We start from the raw sequence: 15,393 nt of genomic DNA on the forward strand, positions 1-15,393 counted from the left end.
AATATTTTATGTGATGTAATAAGTGTGTTTGGTAATCTAGAGTTCTTACACCTCTATAAATAGAGGCTTTATGTATATGGCAAGGAAATAAAATCAATTTCTTTTGTGTGTGTTTATCTTTCTCTTTTCCTTCAATTACCCAAGATAAATAGTTTTCAAACCAATTGCTTGAAAACATTCTAGGAGTGATACTTATCTATAAATATATTTGGTTCAATTTCTCTGTTTGATTTTTGTCACAATGTTGGTAAATGTATCATTTTTTGTAGCTATTAAATGTTGAAATGTCAATAAGTTTGGTTGATAACCCAACTTTACCATATTTTCTTATTAACTTTCTCTAATAAAATGACCTTCAAATTTAATGTGGTGTAATTTACAAGACCTGTCTTCAATCTTGGGCTGGGATATTTTGAGAGAGCATTATTGATTTCTTTGATCTACCCAATGAGATTATTTAGAGCTTCTTGTGTTGCACCTAGTTTAGCCATTTCAAGAAGGCAACTTGTGTAATCTCACTACTTCAAATATCTAAAGTTTGTGGACAATCCTTTGTCCCAACTAAAAAGAGTAAAACATGAGCTTATTTTTCTAGTGTTTATTGGTAGTCCAAATACTAAAATCAGTTCATATTATGATTTTCTTGATCAAGCTCATAGAATAATGGAGAACGTTGGCAAGGATAACTCTAGTTTTTAGTGTCCACAAACTCAACTTCAACAATTTCAAATCAATATTTTAAACATAGATAAAAACATGATAAAAATGTGAAGTGATTTGAATATGCACAAAAAAGATAATTCCATTAATTACATCATAGACTTAAAATATTTTGTGAATCATCTAGCTCTAGTAAAAAATAACTTGGAGGTGTCATGTATATGAATTTTGAAATCAGAAATATTTGACGATGAGAAAGACTGGTTACCATTATAGCCAATTGTACAAAGTCTTTCATGGCAATTTTCTAAGTATAGGTGGAGGTTATATGAGAATGTCTATTTTCACAATACTTGTCATCAATAATTTTTTATATCCACAGCTCACAATCTATAGTTTTGTTTCAAAAAATTTGACTCTATATTGTAATGTTTGTCCAAAAGTTAATCCAATTTCCTTGTGATCTACTAATATTGTGAAGAAATTTGCTCATTTCTATTGGTGTTTCTTTCTTGATTCTACTAAAAATAATTAGTAATTGAGTAAATAAAATAGTTAAGAAATAACTCATTTTGAAACTCTTTTGTTACACTGTCATGTTCACAACAACTTCTAACAAAATTGGCTAGACCCTTACACTGATTGTTGCAAGTGCTAGTTAATAGAGAAATGTTCAAATTGATCTCTTACTGAGTTGTTTAATACCAAAAATTCTCTCAATGATGGAGTGATTCAACACCTCGTACATTCCACATGGTTCGGTCAGCCTAGTGCTATCTCATATTTTAGATTAATTGTAAAATGGTTAGTATTGATTGCTTGGTTATTTAAATTAAGTGAAAAGGTATTTATTTAATGTAAAAGGCAATAAATTATGTGATACTATGTAATGCATTGATGAAACATGACTAGATGTAAAATATTGATCTCTTTTTGGAGTGTTTTTGTATACCATATTAATGGGGCGTCACATTTTATGATGTGAACTTGTAATCTTAAATATAAGTACAAGACTTGTCAACTAAGCTACTATTAAAAATTTAGAGTGATTCAAAATTTTAACATAATATTTGTAAGAGAAAAGTTAAGATATTCAACTATAGTCAATGACACGCAAAGGTTGTCTGTTAAATATTCGAGTATGTGCATGATCAAAGTGTGTCAAACTATACCCTTAAGTGTAGTTAAAATCAACAAATTAGGTTTATGTTATCTTGACGTGCAATTTTGAACTAGTTATTAAGTTTATTTTAAAAATTTGTATGAATAGAATATATAGGAAATTGAATGTAGTTTCTAAGCTACTAGGTCTTATCTAAAAATAATGTAATTTGATCTATCAAAAATTTATACTTCAATGCAACACTAAAATAATTTAAAGACAAAAATAAGAAATAGGTGTATGTTTGACCACCTCAATCATAATCAAATAATAATTTTTAAAAATATTTTCTAGATATAAGAGGTAGAATTATGCCCAGTTGTGACGCATATTTTTGGATATTTTTGTTCTAAGAAAATAATTAATTATGAATTTTTTGCTAAAATGTTTTCAGAAAAATAAAAGTCCCATGTCTAACCACCTTAATTTTATTATAGTAGGAAAAACTTAGAATGTGACGCACCTTTTAGATTTCAAAAATGTTTTACGGTTTGAAAGTTATATCCATTCTTAAATCAACATGTACATCAACACTTTATAGATATCTTCATTTAGAAATAAGTAATAATTTCTTATTGAACTTATATTTTGACAACAATTATATCACTGGAAAGTTGAGGACATCCTCATAAAACCCTTTTCATTCTAGCAAATTTGATCATATGAAAAGTTGTGGTACCTCCTCAAAATCTGGTAGTCACTTAAATGGGACAAAATCACATTTTTTGAGTTCACCAACTAGGGTTGGTAATTACCAAGCCTAATTGGATGCCCAATATATCAGATACCCATTATATCAGATACCTAATATATTGTCGCCCAAATGAATTTTTTTGTCTCTATAATTGAATATAAGATTATAGGTATATATAACAAGTAACTATTTATTTTATATATATTTATAATGTCTAGTATATATTGTAATATAGAGTATATATTATAGTATTATTAAATTATAATATATATTGAATTATAATATAGATTTAAATATATACTGTATTATAGTATACACTATATTATAATATATATTGTATTATAGTATATATTATAGTATAGGTTTTATTATATATTATATATTTAATATATCATGTTTTTAAATAAACTCTATATATTTGTTGACAAATCATTTTCTTAGGGGTCCTAGGACCCCTAGAGACATATGTCATTTGTTTGAATGGGTAGAAAGTAGTCATAAAGTATTTTATGATCCATTTGAATCCATTATATTATAACATATGTTCCTAATGGTCCAAAAATTCTTAGGGAAATATCTCAAATGCTCAAATGTATCAAAAGAGGCTATAGGGTACCCTATGACCCTTTCAACCCATTTGATGATAACATATGTTCTTACGAGATCTGGGAACCTCAGAGACATATCTCATATGTTTAAATGGTTTGAAAGGGCACATAGGGTAACATATGACCCCTTGCAACCCATCCAATGACAACATATTATCTTAGGGGTCCTAGGACCCCTAGGGTCACATATAATATGATAAAATTAGTCAAATGAGGCCATAGGGTATCCTATGACACCTTTTGACCAATTCAATGATATCATATCTTCCTAGAGGTTCTACAACCCATAGGAACATATCTCATATGTTTGAAAGGGTTAAGAGATGTCATAGAGTACTCTATGACACATTGGAACCCATTTGATGATAACATATATTTCTAGAGGTCCAAGGATGCCTAGGGACATATTGCATATGTACAAATGGGTTGAAAAGGTTCATATTGTAACCTATGACCCATTTTGACCTATTCAATGACAACATATGTTCCTAGAGTTCCAAGGACCCCTAAGGACATATCTCATATGTACAAGTGGGTTGAAAGGGGTCATAAGATAAAATATGAGCCCTTTTGAGCCATTCAATGACAACATATGTTCCCAGATAGGTCCTAAGAGCCCTAGAGATATATCTCATATGTTTTAATAAGTTGGAAGGGGTCATAGGGTACCCTATGACCCCTTTCAACCCATTCAATGACAACATATGTTCCTAATGGTCTCATGTGTTTGAACGAGTTAAAATAAGTCATACGGAACCCTATGACCACTTGTATCTCATTCATTTACACCATATGTTCCATCGGGTCCTAAGACCCCTAAAGACATTTTTTTAAAATGGAATGGGTTGAAAGAGGTCATATGATATCCTATGATCCATTTTGATCTATTCAAATAAATGAAGTATGTCCCTAGGGATCCTATGAATGTATATTATTATGGAATGGGTTGAAAGGGGTCATAGAATACCCTATGACCCCTTTTCACCCATTCAAATAAATGAGATGACCTATGTTGTCATTAGATGGGTTGAAAAGTGTCATAGGATACCCTATGACCCCTTTTGACCCATTCTAACAAATGAGATATGTCCCTAGAGCCCCTAGGACCACTAGGGACATATTTTTTATTGAATGGGTTGAAAGGAGTCACAGGGTACCCTAACCCCTTTCAACCATTTTGAAAGAATGAGATACGTCCCTAAGGGTCCTAGGACCCCTAAGGACATATGTAGTCATGGAATGGGTCGAAAGGGGTTGTAGAACACACTTGACCCCTTTCATCCCATACAAAGGAATGAGATATGTCCTTAGGTGTTCTAGGACCCCTAGGGATGTATTTTATCATGAAATGGGTTGAAAGGGGGTCATATGATACCCTTTGACCTCTTTTAACCCATTCTAACAAATGAGATATGTCTGTATGGATTCTAGGACCCCTAGAGACATATGTCGACATAGAATGGGTTGAAAGGGATCATAGATTATCTTATGACCCCTTTCAACCCAGTTGAGCAAATGAGATATGTTCCTAGGGGTTCTATGATCCGTAGGGACATATATTATCATGAAATGGAGAAAAATGGGTATAGAGCATCCTATGACACCTTTCGACCCATTCAAACAAATGACTTTTATTCTTAGGGGTCCTACAACCCCTAGAGATATATGTTGTCATGGAATGGGTTTAAAGGGTTTAAAGGGTACCCTATAACCTCTTTTAAACCATTTTTTGATAGTATATTGCCTCAGGGGTCCTAGGACTTGTAGGGACATATTTTTGTCATGAAATGGGTCAAAAGTGGCCATAGGATGCCCTATGACTCCTTTTGACCAATGCAAATAAATGATATATGTTCTTAGGGCTATTAGGACCCTTAGGGATGTATGTGTATCATAGAATGGGTCAAAAAGGGTCTAAGGATACCCTATGACCCATTTCGATCCAGTAAAACAAATGAGATATATTTTTAGGGGTCTTATAATCCTAAGGATGTATGTTCTCATAAAATGGGATGCAAGGGGTCATAAGATATCCTCTGACCTCTTTCAACCCATTTAAACAAACAAGATATGTCCCTAAGGGTCCTACGATCCCTAGAGATACATGTTGTCATGCAATAGGTAAAAATATGACATACCGTACACTATGACCCCTTTCAACCCATTCGAATGAGATATATCCCTAGGGGTCCTAAGACACCTACATAAATTTGTTATCATGGAATGACTTTAAAGAGGTGATAGGGTATCCTATAACCCCTTTTTAATGTCGTTGGGGGTCCTAGGATCCCCAAGGATGTATGGTGTCATAAAATGGGTCAAAATGAGTCACAAGGTACCCTATGGCCCCTTTTATCCCATTCAAACAAATGGGATATGTTCATAGGGGTCTTAGGACCCATAAGGACATTTTTTTTTCATAAAATGGGTCACAATTTTGATCCATTCAAACAATAAGATATGTCCCTAGGGGTCCTAGGACCCCTAGGGACATATGTGTTGGATGCAATTGATTAATTATGTGTTGTCTTTGATGTTACACAAATGCCATATCAATTGATAGACAATGCTTACCAAGCTCACTTGGTTAGTAAAGATAGTTTTCCTTGTCTATCAAGCGTTCATAGGTTTACTTTAAATAGATGACAGTATCTACTGATCTCACTTAGGCATCAAAGGAATTGAGGCAAAAAAGAGTGTTAACTAAGCTCCTTCGGTTAATGAAGGGATAGTTGGATAGAGTTAGTATTCACCAAGTTCACTCAGTTGCCAAAGGATTTCTACAAGTTCGTAGTGTTAACTAAGCTTCTATTGGTTAACACAAAGAATTGTTCCAAAGTTAGTCTCTACCAAGCAAGGTTGGCTTATGAAAGATTTCTCTTATTTTTGCTTATGAAGCTTAATTAATTTATGTATTGATTCTAGCTGACTACGATGATGAATATTGCTTATTATTTGGGCCAACTTGACAATTTGGAAGGTATAAATAAAAGGTCTAGTTGAGATTTCTAGTCTATCTGTAAGTGTGTTGATAGAATTGAAAAGAAAAGAGAGGAAGTGAACTTGAAAGGATAAGTAGGTATCCTTGTGGAGTAGAAAATAATATTCAATCAAGAAGGATCAAGTATAAGTAGAAAAGAGGTCTAGATTTAGCAATTTAGTTGCATCACAATCACGTCATTTCATTGTTAGTCTCTAACCATTGTAGTAGTGATCTAAAATCTCTTGACAAAGTTGGTTTCACAACCAGTTGTAAATCCTCTAAAAAGGTGGCAATTCCATTGAATTGTTTTAAGACCTCTTGCAAGGCCACTCTTAGTAGGGTGATTAAATCCTCTTATAGGGTCACACCTAATAGTGTATTTTGTAACTTTTAACAGGGTTGGCTCCTAACAAGACTAACTTCAAAAGAATGAAAATTAATAACTAGTTACATTGGTGGTTTTTCCCAAATTGGGTTTCCACGTTAAATCCTGGTGTCTCATGTGTTCATGTTAGGGTAAAAGCACAAACCTGTGTCACCTTTTATAAAGAAACATGATATCAAAAGGTAACAATTCAACATTAGTGACAAAAAAAAATGGTATTTGTGTTTAAAATATGAAGATGATGTAAACTGATGAAATGTGTAGAATTGGGTGATTTTTATGCCTATAATTTTTATAATTTTTTTGAGTAGGAATTTATTCATTTTATTTTATTTTGAAGTCCCTTTTTTCACTGTAAAAAATATAGGGTGTAGTTCCCGTCAAAAAAGTATATACAAATCATCTTTTTTTGTTTTGATTCTAAAATATCTTATAGATCACATGTATAGCTAGTGCAAAAAAAAAGAAATAATTATTTTTTATGTATATTTTCTTTGTTATAAGTACTCAAGTTTGACCTTATCAGAATCCAACATTGTTTCCCTCCCGTCAAAAATTTCCTATCAAATCTATACCTTCTTGAAAAAAAATTACATATTCGTGAAGAGGATTCTCTCCTCTAGAGATAAATATAATTTTTTAATTTTTTTATATGATTTACTTTTTTCCCCCTTTTTTTAGGGAGCATCTTCTGAAATGTTGAAATATCGACTTATAATACTTTGAGATTATAACATATTATAACTAATCAAAACACTCAAAAATTTATATAATGATGATATTGAATTTGAGATCTATAAAAGGGTATATTTAGTTTTTGAAAAAAAATGAGTTTTGATAAAGAAATGAGATTTGGCCAAAACAGGTTTTGGTATCACAAATGGTGACACAGATCTGTGCTTTTACCCGTTATTTCTTTTATGCTTGCAAGTTAATTACTATTAATGTTTTAAAATCTACCAAAAGTAATTCACACTCTGTATTTGTCGAGTGACAACATTTTCTGTGTGTTTACCAAGTAACAACAGTAATCAGTTTTCTCAGTCTAAATTTTATTGTTGACATCTAAGGGATTTGGGATTTATTTTATGGTAATTGATACACCCCCCCTCTCAGTTACTCCTTCCATATTTCCAAGAATTGGTACCAGAGCTTTTGGTGCTTGTAGGAAAGGTTTCAAGGACCTAAGCTAAAGATCAGGTCTTACAAGAGAGAGATTCCAAAGCTAAATAGAGACAACTTTTCAACATGGAAGGTACTCATGAGACTTCATCTGGCCACCATTAGTGATTTAGGTTGCAAATACCTTGATGAAGAATACAAAACTCCTACTTTTACATTATCTATTGGAGATCTTACTGAGAAAAAGAACCATAACATTATGATGATTGAAATTGCATTTGCTCTCAGCTATGATGAATTTGATGAGATCAAAGACTGTAAAACTGCTTTTGATATGTGGAACAAGCAAAAGGATATCTATGGTGGTGATAACAATGTAAGGAGATCCAAAGCAGAAATACTTAGAGGACAATTTGATCGCATGAGAATAAGAGAAGATGAAAATATTGTCAAATATGTGGAAAAAATCAAAGCTAGTGTCAATACAATTAGAGCTTATGGAGGAGAAATCAAGGAAGAAACTGTTGTAATTAAAGTTCTCAGAACATTGCTTCCTATCTATGCAATTAGAGTATCTACTATTCAAGGAAAAAGGTGTGATCCAAATCAAAAGTTAAGATTGGATGCCTTAGTAGGAAGATTGAAAACTTTTGAGCTAGACAACTTTGACAATTATGTTCTAGCTTCCAAAAATGTTGGGTCTACATTTGAAGCTAAACTTTCACTCAAAGAAAAAGGCAAGAAAACAAAGGACATTCAGTCAAAAAGTGAAGAGGAAATAGAGGAAATTTTTGATAGTGATCTTGAAGTTGTTGAAACTTTACTTGTAAAGAAATATTCTAGAGGTGGAGGAAAGAACAAAGGTAAAGTTCCTTTAATCTATTTTTCATGTGAAGAAATTTGGCATATTGCTACCAGGTTCCCAAACAAAGAAAGAAAGGATGAGAAGAAGAGCCACAAGCACAAAGTCAAGAAGAAATCCAAAAGTCACAAATCTTTTAGAGATAAAGGTAAGAAGACATGTTTTATGGCTAAAGATTTTGATAATAGTGAAGATGAGATAGTATACATTGCTGTAAAAGATGAATTTGATGAAGAAGAAGGTAAGATGGCACTTATCTCTCATGTTAGTAAAAATGACACATGGATCATAGATAGTGGATGTTCACATCATATGACTAGAGACAAAACAAAATTTGAACACTTTGAACACTATGATGGAGGTAGTGTAAGGTTTGGAAACAATGAACCTTGTTGCATAAAAGGGAAAGGTCGCATATCATTAACCATTGAACTTGTATGTGACAATGCCTATTGGGTTGAAGGACTAAAAAATAACCTACTAAGTGCGGCATAGCTAATCAAAATTGGATTCAAGGTAGAATTCATGCACTGCAAGGCAAGACTGTTGGATGACAAAGGCAATCTGATTGGATTTGGTAAACAAACAAGAGGTAACCTATTTTATCTTGATCTTGGTGATTGCTCATGTTTTATTGCTCAAATGGAAGAAAGTTGGTTATGGCACAGAAGACTATGTCATGTAAACTTTGATAATATGGTCAAGATAAGATAATTCAGAAAAGTTAGAGGTATCCCTAGTTTGAAGAAACCAGATGGTGGATTGTGCAAAAATTGTTAGATTGGCAAAATGAGAAAGACTAGTTTTAAGAGCAAAAACTATCAATCTGAAGATGTCTTGGAAATTGTGCATACTGATTTATGTGGACCCATTGGAATAGAAATTTATAGTGGAGAATTTTTTTTATTCTTTTTGTTGATGACTACTCTAGAATGATGACTATTATTTATCTTAGAGAAAAGTTAGAAGCATTTGATGAATTCAAATGGTATCTGGCAAGAGTAGAAAAAAAATAGGAAAAAGATTGAAATGCTTAAGATCAGATAGAGGTGGTGAATTCATCTCCAATGAATTCAATAATTTATGCATTGAAAGAGGAATGAAAAGGCAAGTATCAGCCCCTAACACTCCTAAGCAGAATGGAATAGCTAAAAGAAGAAATAGATCCATCATAGATTGTGCAAGGACTCTAATGATTGAAAAGAATGTTGCTATCAAATATTGGAAGGAATCCATGAGCACTTTAGTTCATACTTTGAACCAAGTGTAGTTGAAGAAGGACTCACATAAAACTCCCTATGAATTATGGTATGGCTACAAATCCAATGTAAGTTACCTAAAAGTATTTGGCAATAAATGTTATATTTTCAAAGAGTCTAGAAAAGGAAAATTTGATGTGAAAGGTGATGAAGGTATATTCTTAGGATATTCCTGTAGAAGTAAGGCATATAAATGTTTTCATTTGTCTACTCATAAAATTATAGAAAGTGCACATGTGAGAATTGATGAGTTTGTAGAAAAGACTGAAGAAGAAAGCAAAAGGGAACCAAAAGATTACAAAAGATTTGTTTACTTCAAACCTGATACATTGCTAGGCACACCTAACAATAAGGAGACTTCACCTCTTGAGTCTTCCACAACTACCAAGTTGCAAGAAGTACAAATTGAGTCACAGGAAGACAGTGCAATTCATTCAAAAGGAAAATAACCTATATTGGCCAAGTATGTTAGAAGGCATCATGCACCTGGTTAGATTATTGGAGATAAATTAGAAGGTACTATGACAAGAAGAAAATTAAAAGGTACATGTTTACTTGCTGATTTTGAACATAGAAGTGTTAAGAATGCTCTAGAAAATGAAAGTTGGATTGAGGCAATGAACAAATAAATAGAATAGATAGAAAAGAACAAAACTTTAACTCTTGTTTCTAACCCTAAAGATAAAAATGTGATTGGAACAAAATGGGTATTCAAAAATAAGTTGAATGAAGATGGACAAGTATCAAGAAACAAAGCTAAATTAATGTGTAAAGGCTATTCTCAACAAGAAGGAATTGATTATGGTGAGACTTTTGCCCCTGTTGCAAGATTAGAAGGTGTTAGGACCCTACTTGCATATGCAACTCACAGAGGATTCAAAGTATATCAAATGGATGTTAAATTTGCATTCCTAAATGGAATTCTTGATGAAGAAGTCTACATTGAATAGCCAGAAGGTTTTTTTGATCCCGAAAAAAGTGATATGGTCTTCAAATTACACAAAGCATTATATGGTCTCAAACAAGCTCCTAGAGCTTGGTATGCAAGACTACATAACTACTTGATACAGATCGGCTTTCAGAGAACAAATTATAACAATAGTATGTACATCAAGGAAGGACTAGATAACAAAATTGTGTTGGTAGAGATATCTGTGGATGATACTCTATTTATAGGAAATGATGACCTATTCAAAGCATTTTTAGAATAAATGAAAAAAGAGTTTGAGATGTCCATGTTTGGTGAAATGAAATTCTTTGTTGGATTGCAGATATAATAGAATAGAAGTGGTATCTATATCACCCAATCAAAGTATGTAAGAGAGATACTCAAGAAGTTTGGTATGGAATATTCTAAACTAGTTGGTACCCCTATGTGTACTAGACTCAAGCTTACCAAAGATGATGATTCCAAAGAAGTAGATCAGACCTTATACAGATCAATGATTGGAAAATTACAATATGTAGTTCACACAAGGCCTGATATTACCTTAGCAATTGAGATAGTGGCAAGATTCTTAGCAGAACTCAAAGAAAATCACATGATGAAAATTAAAATAATCTTGAGATATTTTAAAGGTACTAAAGACCATGGTTTATATTACAAACTTGGAGGAAACCTAGACCTAAAGGTATTTTCTGATGTTCATTGGGCAAGAAATCTTGATGACAAAAAAAGCACAAGTGGTGGAGCTTTCTTTCTTGGTAAAAGGTTTGTATCTTGGACAAGCAAGAAGAAAACTGCATCAGTAGTGAATTGTTCTAACAATAATTGCTGCAAGGAATGAAGGTTGAAATCAAAGAGCCAATGGTCATGTATTTTGATAACACTAGGACAATTTACATATCAATGAACCTAGTGATGCATTCCAAAACAAAGCACATTGCTATAAAATATCACTTTGTTAGAGAATTGGTGCAGGACAAAGAAATCATATTGGAATATGTCCATACAAAAGAAAAAATTGTAGACATATTCACCAAGCCATTACCTAAGGATGCATTCTTGTATCTAAGAGGTAAGCTAGGGGTCATTCCCCTATCTAAAGCTCACTAAATAAAGTTTAGTGATGCATCAACCAGAACCAAGTTAAAGATCAATCAGTTGATGTAGCATAATCAAGAGAATATTGCATATGAATAAGTACTTAAGGTACATTGATGCAAATTCAGCATGTGTTGTCTTTGGCATGTGTTGTCAAAGAGGGAGAAGTTTACTGTCATTATCTTTATCTTTCTAAAATTTTGTAAAGGGAGAATTTTGAAAAGAAGTTATGCAAAGGGAAAATAGAACATAAAGAAGAAGTTCTTCTATAAAATCAAAGAGGGAGAATTTTTTTGTCAAAGTCCTATTCTCAAAATTTCATTGTGCTATGACATGTTGTGTTGCCATCAATGCCAAAGAGGGGGATTATTGGATACAATTGATTAATTGTGTGTTGTCTTTGATATTACACAAATGTCATATCAATTGACAGACAATGCTTACTGAGCTCACTTGGTCATTAGAGATAGTTTTCCTTATCTACCAAGTGTTCACAAGTTTACTCTGAATAGATGATAGTGTCTATCAAGCTCACTCAAGAATCGAAGGAATCGAGGGAAAAAAGATTGTTGACCGAGCTCACTTGGTTAACAAATTGAAAGTTGGACAGAGTTAGTATTCACTGAGTTCACTCGATTGCCAAAGGATTTTTGTAAGTTTGCAGTGTTAACCAAGCTTTTGTTGGTTAACATAGAGAATCATTCCAAAGTTAGTCTCTACCGAGCAAGGTCGACTTACGAAGGATTTTTCTTATTTTGGCTTATGAAGCTTAATTACTTTATGTATTGATTCTAGCCAACTATGATGATGAATATTGGCTATTATTTGGGCCTACTTGACAATTTGGAAGGTATAAATAAAAGGTCAAGTTGAGATTTCTAGTGTGTGTGCAAGTGTGTTGATTGAATTAAAAAGAAAAGAGAGGGAGCGAACTTGAAAGGATAAGTAGGTATACTTGTGGAGTAGAAAAGTAATATTCGATCAGGAAGGATCAAGTTTAAGCATAAAAGAGATCTAGATTTAGCAATTTAGTTGCATCACAATTAGGTCATTTCATTTTTACTCTCTAACCATTATAGCAGTGATCTAAAAGCTCTTGATAGAGTTGGTTTAACAGCTAGTTGTAAATTCTCTAACAAGGTGGCAATTCCATCAAATTGTTTTAAGACCTCTTGCAAGGCCACTCCTCGCAAGGTGATTAAATCCTCTAATAGGTTATACCTAACAATGTGTTTTGTAACCTTTAATAGAGTTGGCTCCTAACAGGGCTCACTTCAAAAGAGTGAAAAATAGTAAGTAGTTACATTGGTGGTTTTTCCCAAATTGGGTTTCCATGTTAAATCCTAGTGTCTCATGTGTTCATGTTATTTCTCTTATGCTTGCAAGTTAATTATTGTTAATGTTTTAAAATCTGCCAAAAGTAATTCACAATATGTATTTACCAAGTGACAACATTTTCTGTGTGTTTACTGAGTAACAACAACAATCAATTTTCTCAGTCTAAATTTTATTGTTGACATCTAAGGGATCTGAGATTTATTTTAGTGGTAACTAATTCATCCCTAGCCCTCAGTTACTTCTTTCATATTTTCAACAATATGTTGTCATGAAATGAGTGGAAAGGGGTCATAGGGTATCCTATGACCCCTTTCAACCCATTTGAACAAATGTGATATGTCCCTAGGGCTCCTAAGACCCCTAGGGACATATAGTATCATGGAATGGGTCAAAAGGGTTCATAGGATACCCTATGACCCTCTTCAACCCATTCAAACAAATGAGATAAGTCCCTTGTGTTGGCTACTGATTTAATAGTGATTTTAACTACTAGGTAGCTAAAAATAATGCATCTAAGGATAGATAACTCCTATAATGGATGCAATATAAAATAGAACTTGACCCAACTATACGGTTATACTCCTATACTTCAAGCTCTACAAAGCCTAGCTAGGTAGACCCTGGATTCATTTCATGGTAGCAATACAAAACGTAATTTTGAATCTATACAACGAAGATAAAACCTAATCTCTTCTATACTTTATGCAATGAAAAAGGCATGAAAAAACTTGTAACATGGCCTTTGAGATTCACAAAGCTAAGTGTGGGTATCCTTTTCAACTAGACAGCATGAAAGGGAAAATGATTTTGGTATTGATTGACTTTAGCATAATCCTTATATGAAACAACAAGAATATTCAATCTCCAAATGATATCATTGTCTAATCTATAGGGATCACACAAATTACAACATACATCAAAATACCACTAATCTATCCATTCACATTATGAATTAGACATCAGTTTTCACAATGAAACTCATGCTTATCAAAATCCTTCCATGAAATCTAGAATTTTGTCAGAATACATTGAGCATTTACTTGATTACTTAAATCAATAACAAAACACATTAAGGCATGCAACCCTTAAAACAAGCTACATCTGGGATCTATTTTCTTAGTCAACAAACCACCAAGCAATTGCAAACATTAGAAATATGAGAGAAGAATCATAATGAGACTAACTCTATTTTTTGTTTTGTATTCATTTCCTTGAGACAAATACATTCAAGATGCATAAAAATAACTCTTAAAACATAGAAAAGACTAGAACGATCACTTATATCTCTATTATTGACGTTCATACAAGAGAGAAAATGATGAGAAAATGTGGAATCATAGCTAGAGTCTTGTTCAATAGATATGAACCAACCCTATACAAAGAAAAATAAATAAGAAAGAGTGGTCAGATTTGATATGAAATTGACAATTTTCCTCTTGATTCTTCATCACCTGCTCAGACAAAACTCATCTACTCTCTCCACAACTAAATATTGAATCAGATCTCGTCATTGTGTCAAACAAACTTGCCAAAATAACTTACCAAAATGATGAGAACCCCTTTTTATAAAATACTAGATCTATTTTTAAAACCACTGTTAAAAACTCCACCAAAATGATAAGAATGCACAATAACACCAACAATAAGTTCTTCTTTTTTGGCGAATACCCATGTTACCATTCTCTCACAAACTACATTTGAACTACAAAACAAGAAAATAGTTAGGAAAATGACATGTTGGAAAAATCTAAGAATAGGTCTTATCCACTAATATCTACACTTGATCCGACACCAAAAATGAAAAGTAGACTCAAAGACCTTTTTTTTGATATACAATACTCATATATTTTCTTAAAAATCAAGCTAGTTGAAAACTAGGTAGACTAGAAGAGAGTTTGCAAACCTTTCCCCAAATATTAAAACTATTATAAAGTTAAAATTTTATAATATATGCATAGTTTGTTTAAAAAGTGTAGGTCATTCATATTTTAAAATCTCTTTTAATTCTCCTCAAGCTTGCAAGAGGTCACCAGATGTCATCAAGCCAAAAATGACCTTATTTTGTAAAAAGCATCGGGTGCTATTTTCTATTGGATGACTTAATCTAGCCCTAATTTTGTTAGTGGTAAAAAAAAAGTATAAAAAGACTTAGGGTTAGGGATATCATAATGTATGTTGATATTGTACCTTCTTGCAGCAGTATTGAGTTGTAAGGGATTGCAGATTACAATCACTGGCCAGTAATAATATTGGACTTGTTGTTGGTAGACATAGGA

Source organism: Cupressus sempervirens, chromosome 1 (genome assembly GCF_028749045.1).
Source record: "Cupressus sempervirens isolate cs-2001-9-10 chromosome 1, ASM2874904v1, whole genome shotgun sequence".
Lineage (NCBI taxonomy): Eukaryota > Viridiplantae > Streptophyta > Pinopsida > Cupressales > Cupressaceae > Cupressus > Cupressus sempervirens.